The 8,180-nt window shown below is 42.6% G+C and overlaps 1 pseudogene; it reads right to left on the reverse strand.

Annotated features, from left to right (window-relative positions):
* Window positions 1–203: 203 nt before the first annotated feature.
* On the reverse strand, window positions 204–776 carry LOC131760341 (olfactory receptor 52M1-like; annotated as a pseudogene).
* Between the last annotated feature and the right edge of the window lie 7,404 nt (window positions 777–8,180).

Below are 8,180 nucleotides of genomic sequence, written 5' to 3' on the forward strand. Positions count from 1 at the left end.
CTCAGCCTCCTCAGCCTCCATTCTTGCCTTGTTCTATGAATGGTAAGCAGAGCCTTGCTGGCTGCCCATCTATTTTGGCCCTTGGGACACAATATCCTATTAACTATCTTTAACACTCCCTGTGGGCCAAGCCCCTTTGATTTTGCCAGGTTTTAGAGTAATTTCAACCCTCTGGCTTGTTAAGTGCTTCCATCTGGCCTCTGCTATGACAAGGGGACCACAGCCATGCAGTAGGAGTGAAAGATGACACAGGCTTTGTAAAGGGGCAGCTGCAGGTGGATCATCAGAGGCAGGGGTCCAATGTAGAATACACCCCAGAAGAGGCTAGCTAGCCCCAAACATCCCACCACAGTATGAGTGAGCACTGTGGTATGATGGAGTGGGTCGCAGATGGCTATGTAGTGGTCAAAAGCCATGGCAAGGAAGATGTCTTACTCAACCATGGCAAAGCAGTGGATGAGGAACATTTGAGCCAAGGAGACATCCAAGCCAATGTCAACAACACCAAATCAGAAGATTCCCAGCAGTCTGGGAATAGTGGAAGTGGACAGAACCAGGTCAATGATAGCCTATAGGCACAGGATGAGGTACATGGGCTGGTGCAGGCAGTGCTCCACCATTACCACAGCCAAAGTGGTGACATTCCCTTCCATGGCCACCAGGTATATGGAGCCAAAGGGGATGGAGAGCCAGATGTGCAGGGACTCCAATCCTGGAATGCCAGTGAGCTGGAAGGAGCTGGGTGCTGAGCAGACATTATGAAAAGTGAGCGTGGTTAGTTATAAATGCACCTTCTCACTTGTGCCTCAAAATGCAGTAGGACTATTTTTCTGGAAATAAAAGACAAGTATATTCTTAGGTCCTATAATAAGGAATAGGTTGATTGACTAGATAAGATTCTATAAACATTCTTCAAAGTTACAGAATAATGTCACAAGTTATTACTATGTGAGGATGTCTACAGATTTATCAAGCACAAGCCAGAATACACATTTGAATGAAATGTATGAGTATCTTTTTTGCAATATGACTCTCAAGGTAATGTTTTTGCATCGATGAAAGTGACCTAAGGTGGACAAGTAACTGTTAAGTCATTTAACTCTTGTAAGTTGTCTACTAGGTATTTCTTAGAATCGTATAAGCAGGATTCGGTGTGAGGGCTCCTTGGTTAGCGATGCATTGATACTGAAAGATATGGTCTGGGACTCTAGATAGACCCCTGGGACTATCTAGACTCTATGGTAAGTCAAAGCTTAATCTTGGGGCCAGCATTAGCTATTGGATGAGCTGAAATAGTTAATCTGCAGGCCAAGATCACAAGGCAAATGCAGGCTGGTGAAGAAGACTCTCCGGGGGGTGGAACAAAAATGATTTCTGACAGGTGAGAGCTGATGATTGGAGCTCAGTTTGTGTCTGCCCAAAGGTAGATCCATGCAAGGGCTTACTGCTTTCTTGGAGGCTGAATGAGGATAAGATTCCAGAAGCAGAGAGGGTTCTCCCCAGGAGGGAAAAAAGAAAACACTCATTGTAGAATAGCATGAAGCCTAGATGACTATTTGGCCAAAGAATCGGCCTTACTCAGAGCAATTGGCTAAAGGGGAGATGTATATTGAGAAAGACAACATGGAAATAGTTTTATTTTTTTAGGGTCTAAAGGATCATGCCAGAATGTGTTCCTATATACAATAGAAGAATGTCAGGGGAATAAGTATGTAAGAAGCTTTGTCTTCTACATCTTGAGCCTAGTTGGTTTGAATATAGCAAAGTAGCCAGTATCTGGTCTTTAGAATTTTTCAGATCTGATTTCATATCTTGGCAGTAGGAGCTTGAGGCAAATTACTTTATCCCATTAGTTACATAAAATTGACCTCATTCTACAACAAAATTAAGTAGTGTGTCCTAGAGAAGTCATGAGGATTGAATGAGAATGCAGTGTCTGAGGTACAGTAACCCTAAGCTTTAGATCTTTAGACAGTAGGGACTAATGTGTAAAACCAAAGATACATTCAGTAAACTTCAAGGAATGTTAGAAGGTCTCTCTCCAGGTAGCCATGGTGCCAGGAGGATGGCAACTCGTGTAAGCTGTTTGTAGTGACTTTATCCCACAGAATCCCTCTGCTTGAGCTGGATTTTTCCTCCATCTCAAGGTTCTCATAGATGACTGTGAATGAGAAGAGAGAAAGTGTTGGAAGAAGCAGGAAAAGGGGAAGGTGAAAAGGCTGAGTTACTAGGGCTAGGAAGGAAGGAGTGCACAGGAATCAGCCTGTGATTGAGGTGAGGACGTGGGGTGAGGCAAGGCTCTAGGCTGGGGGGAACCTGTCTTGGTTTCTTACCCTTTGTGTTGCTTATTCTCCATCTGTTCCTCCAGATTTCTGTTCTCTGTCCCCAGAAACTGACATTTATGGGGTACTGCTTTTCTTTTTCCCTACAGTTTCTAGGTGGGCTCAGCCAATGTGAGGCAGGAGATAAGAGGGTGAGACTAGACATCAAGAACTTATTCCCCAGTCCATTTCTGCCAGGTGCACTTGGCAGTACTGTGATTTTCTACCAAAGGCCACAGCTCCTGACAAGTGAGCCCCTTCCCTGCACTTGTGTTCTGGCAACTGCATCTTGCCTTACCTGGTAAGCCTGAGTTAGGTGATGCTGCTCCCTGGGGTTAGTCCTGGGCCTCCACATCCCTTGTCAGTTTCCATAACCCTTCCTAGGCCTCTGTAGATGGTCTCTTCAGTTGCCCCCTTGACCATGACACTTCTTCTTTGGATATATCAGAACAGATCCCAATAGTATACAGTCTTCACCAGTATCATCCCTTGAAAACTTGCCTGCTTCCTCAGAAGGACACATCTGAAAGTGGACGACTTCACAGAACTACTTCCAAAGACAAAAGAGCTATAATCTCATTGTAGTCAAGTGCTAAATGATCTTGATCATGCTGTCTAGATTTACATTTAAAGGGGTCTTGTCTACTTTACCCCACTAAGCAAAATTGTAAGCATGTAAAGAAATGTCTTACTCCAGAAAAGGGAAAATTTTTGAATAGAAAAACCAGCGGAACTTGGCAAATGAATTTGTCTTCTGTTCTGTTGCTTGTCCACTTACAGTGGTTACCTTCCTCCTATGATAGACACTGAAACATCTTGCACACTATCTTCCCTTCTGATGTTGAGTCCCATCACGACTGAGCCACACCCTGTGGCAGTGGTTCCCCTCTACGTTTGGGCAGAGCAGTCATGTTGTAGGAGGATCTCACAGACCAAATTACATAAGAGGCTAAATCTATACCTAGTGAATTATGGGCATAAGAAGTGATTTCTCTTGAAAGTAGGCAGACCTCTACTACATTCCAGACCTTATTAGATCCAAGTCTAATGTCCCCCTTCCTATGAACTGGCCTCGAGCTCTGGAGTAGGTAGATTTGATTTTTATCTTGCTTTCCTTCCTCATACCTAACAACACACAGAGGTGTTTTCATGATGGACATTCCATCTCATCTCTTCCTGTCCATCTCCAGGAACATATGAAACTGAAAAGTGTACCCACGCCTGGGGGGATGCACTTCAGCTGTTGGGTGGAGGTGGCTGAGCTTTGGGACTAGATTTCTTGACCGTTATTCTTTCTAAGATCCTAACACACCTTAACTTATGCCTCCCTAGTCAGAAGCCCAGCCCTCACACCTTAAACACAACCAAAGGAGGCTACAGGACAGCTCCCACCTGAGCTGTATCCAAGTACATTTACCAACACCAACCACTATTATTACCATTCTCACCCTGCTCACTACCTTCCTACGGGGCTGAATTTTGCCATTTCCCAGCTCTGTCAAGTTATTTTGTCCCTGTTAACTACTGATGTTCTTTCCTGGTATTTGAATAGAGTATTCTCACCTTCCTCACCTAGATGATCCTTACAGATGCATAACGCCACAGCTTAGGTATCACCCTAAACAGGCCTGTCTTTGTACTTCACACACATAGTAATATGGATTGCCTGCTTACCTGCGTGTTTCCCTAAACAGAATGTAAGTTCCATGAGAGTCGGGAGTGTGTTTACCTTGTTCTCTACTGTAACACCTGTTCTAGCACGTGCCTGGCTATGTTAAATAAGAAAATATTATGCCTTTTTAAAGCACCTGGAGGTATTTTGGAGGGTCCTGTATTGGCTAGTGAACTAGAGTCCTCTTCAGCCTCCTTGTGTGTGACTGTGTGGACTCCACCCTTTCTAAGTCACCTTCCAAGAGAATTCCTTCCTTTTGGGTATTGGAGACATACAGGAGCATGATCTAAAGTTGGATGCCCAAGAGTCCCAAGTCTGTTCTTCCTTATGAGTTGGGAATGCTTACTGATGACTTTTACTCCTTTTCTAGATTCTCCATGTAAGATGCTCTTACCTGGGATGGGTAGTGTCAACAATGGCCTGGGGCTCTGCAAATTCCTCTGAGGCCTGTCACTTATAAGCATTCTGTTCAGGGGTAAAGGGAATTTCACATCTAACCTTCCCATCATCTCAGTGGAGAGGGAAAATAGCAGGCTTTGTCCCAAAGAATGGACACAGATTCTAAAACTGAACAGTTATCTGCAGCATGTCAGGGTTGGTCCAGAGAGGTCTGGGTCTATGTAGGGGAGACCTCTTATTTGAATCATGATCCCTTGGGTCCAAGTCCTGCTCTTGTTTGTTGTCTGGCCTCCCTGGAGTCTGCAGCTAGTCTAAGGATGCCAAGTAGAAATCAGAAAGGCCTTTCTAGAGGAGGCATGAAGAATCTTCTTGGGATTAGAGCTCAGCCAGGCTGTCAATCTCTAAGGAAGTTTGATATCCTTACATCACTTGGAGATGGTGGTAGAATCCTGAATTAACTTCAAGACAGACAAGTGGCTATTACCTACAAATGATATAGTGCAGGTTTTTCCCTCATTCTGCTTTACATTGTAAGAGAAGGACTCCAGGGACTTGAGTAGAGCAGTGCATCTCTCCTTTACATCTTTCTGAACCTAAACTTCCCAACTTCAAATCCCATTTCTTAGAGAGGAAAACTTTTCTGTTTGGCTTTCCCCCTGGTGTGTCCTAATGGGCTTCTCATGGGTTGTGGGGCATCATGCTTTAGGACATGTGACAAGACATGGCCTCTGAATCTGAAAAGGCTTGAGTTTGCAAGCCAGCTTGTTTACATACTCACTGTGTAACCTTGAACAAGTTTCATACTCAATTTTTCAAGCATAAAGTAAGAATAATACCTATCTCTGAGTAGCTCTCATAATTGAGATACTGTATAAAAAGGGACTAGTAAGGAAGCATAGCAGGTGCTTAAGCAGCATTGTTATTACCATCACTGCTCTTTTTGCTTCTGGGAGGGGTTAAGCTTGAGACGGACATCCTCAATCGTTTCCCTCAGACCAGGAGCCAATGTCAGGGCAGGGGTTAATGAGCTAGAATCAATACAGAAAGAATCTAACTTTTACTTCTACACCCTTTCCAGAGGATTCTACTTCTCTCACACCTCAGGAGAAGCTAGGAACTTCTAGAAGCTTGCTACCTGCCCCCCAATCTTAAATGTTATATTCTATGTAAAACTGCTTGTGGTTGCTGAAATATACAGGGTTATTTCTTGCTTCAATGCCTGTGCACATGTTATACCCTCAGCCCAGTAAAAGGAGGAATTTCATTCCATACAGATTCATATCTAGCTTTTGAAACTTGGGTCAGTAATCTCCTTGTCCAAATGATGAGCTCTGCCTTTTAGAGTTTAATAGATGAGCTATGTTTCTCTGTACCTGGATCTCTTGCATGTTATTTAGAAATAAGTATTCAATAAATCAGTGCATTTAAATTGAACCACATTAAAGGCTAAAATAAGGCTTCTCTCTTTAAAACTTGATTTTATGGACCAACTCAAAACAACCTCTCAATTGATGCGGAGGTATGAGATGTGAAGAAGAGCATTAGAAATTAACTTTCTTCACTTAAATATATATTAAATCAGATGCGTATTCAGCCTTGGAAGCAGAGATGAATCAGAAGCAAACATTTTCTGTGCTCATTCTAACACTGTCCAGGAGAGGGCATTCTGGCGCAAGTATGAGATACCAATGGCTGACTGGCCTCTACAGAACAAAGGAAAACATCAAGCTTGGTGTCAATAAATATCTTCATCCTTCATTTGACTGTGCCAATTCAGGGTTAATTAGATAAGACAAACCTATCTTGCAACCTAGCTTCCGATGTAGGTCAGTAAGAGCTGAAGAGAATGTGCTGCTTCAGGCCAACATAATGATACCAGCAACCCCAAATGTGTAGCTCCATTTGTTTATAAATTGAATATTGCATTTCTGGTTTAATTAATTCTCGTTCAAAATAGGAATACTGATGCTCAGTATAGGTAAAGCATTTTTTCAAATTCCTGGCTTACAAGTGTTAGAGCTAGGATATTGAATCAAACCTGAACTCATCCTTTGTTTGAGGGAAGTGGTACACCACAGTGATTAAGAGCATAGACATGAGCCCACATCTGTCTGCTTCTAACTGCCGGCACTGACACTAGACATGTGTCCTGGACCAAGTTATTCCTATACCTGAACTCTTTATCCCCATCTCTGCTTGATACCCGCCCCTGAGTTTCACCTCTTTTTTGTGAACTTTCCCACATTCTTTAGCCCTGTATCTAGCTCCCTGTATTTATAATGAATTCCCTGTACATCCTTCAACCTACCCATAAATTTTCTCTGAGCCTGAACCCATCCAATCCCTAGCCTCCCCATACCCACTCTTATGTAGGGCATTGAGAGTCTACTCCGTTCTGTGTTTTCCACACATGGGAGCATTTTGTTAGAACCTAAAACAACCATGGATATACAATTAGATGGGAATCCGCTTCTGATATACATCCTCATAGACATCTGTATTTGGCTAGATACCCTTGGAAATGTCAGTGAATTTGGGTGTCAGAATGACCTGGCAAGTGTTAGGTTGTGTTATCCTAATTTTAAAATACCTTCTAATTCTTAGCTATTGAATGAAATCGCTATCCCAGCATCACCAAGTACTCCTCTTGTCTTATGTTCTCATCCCCTTATTGCCTGTGCTACTATACTTTGGTTCCTCTGCTATCACCTCCTGAAACTTTTTCCTTTTTACTAAAAGAAAATGTATATCAATACAATAGGCAGCTAATACTCAAAGGACCCAAACTCCCCAGTGGCTTTCAGGTAAGGGTTTTTTGTTTTTGTTTTTTTAAACATCTTTATTAGAGTATAAATACTTTACAATGGTGTGTCAGTTTCTGCTTTATAACAAAGTGAATCAGTTATACATATACATATGTTCCCATATCTCTTCCCTCTTGTGTCTCCCTCCCTCCCACCCTTCTTATCCCACCCTTCTAGGTGGTCACAAAGCACTGAGCTGATCTCCCTGTGCCATGCGGTTGCCTCCCACTAGCGATCTACTTTACGTTTGGTCGTGTATATATGTCCATGCCACTCTCTCACTTTGTCCCATCTTCCCCTCCCCATATCCTCAAGTCCATTCTCTAGTAGGTCTGCATCTTTATTCCCGTCTTGCCCCTAGGTTCTTCTGACCATTTTCTTTTTTTTTCTTTTAAATTCCATATATATGTGTTACCATATGGTATTTGTTTTTCTCTTTCTGACTTACTTCCCTCTGTATGACAGTCTCTAGGTCCATCCACTTCACTGAAAATAACTCAGTTTCGTTCCTTTTTATGGCTGAGTAATATTGCATTGTATATATGTGTCACATCTTTTTTTTTTAACATCTTTATTGGAGTATAATTGCTATACAATAGTGTGTTATTTTCTGCTTTATGACAAAGTGAATCAGTTATACATATACATATGTTCCCATAGCTCTTCCCTCTTGCATCTCCCTCCCTCCCACCCTCCCTATCCCACCCCTCTAGGTGGTCACAAAGCACCCAGCTGATCTCCCTGTACTATGCAGCTGCTTTCCACTATCTATTTTACGTTTGGTAGTGTATATATGTCCATGCCACTCTCTCACTTTGTCACAGCTTACCCTTCCCCCTCCCCATATCCTGAAGTCCATTCTCTAATAGGTCTGTGTCTTTATTCCCACCTTGCCCCTAGGTTTTCCATGACCACTTTCTTTTCTTAGATTCCATATATGTGTGTTAGCATACAGTATTTGTTTTTCTGACTTACTTAACTCTG

This window comes from Kogia breviceps, chromosome 7 (genome assembly GCF_026419965.1).
Source record: "Kogia breviceps isolate mKogBre1 chromosome 7, mKogBre1 haplotype 1, whole genome shotgun sequence".
NCBI lineage: Eukaryota > Metazoa > Chordata > Mammalia > Artiodactyla > Physeteridae > Kogia > Kogia breviceps.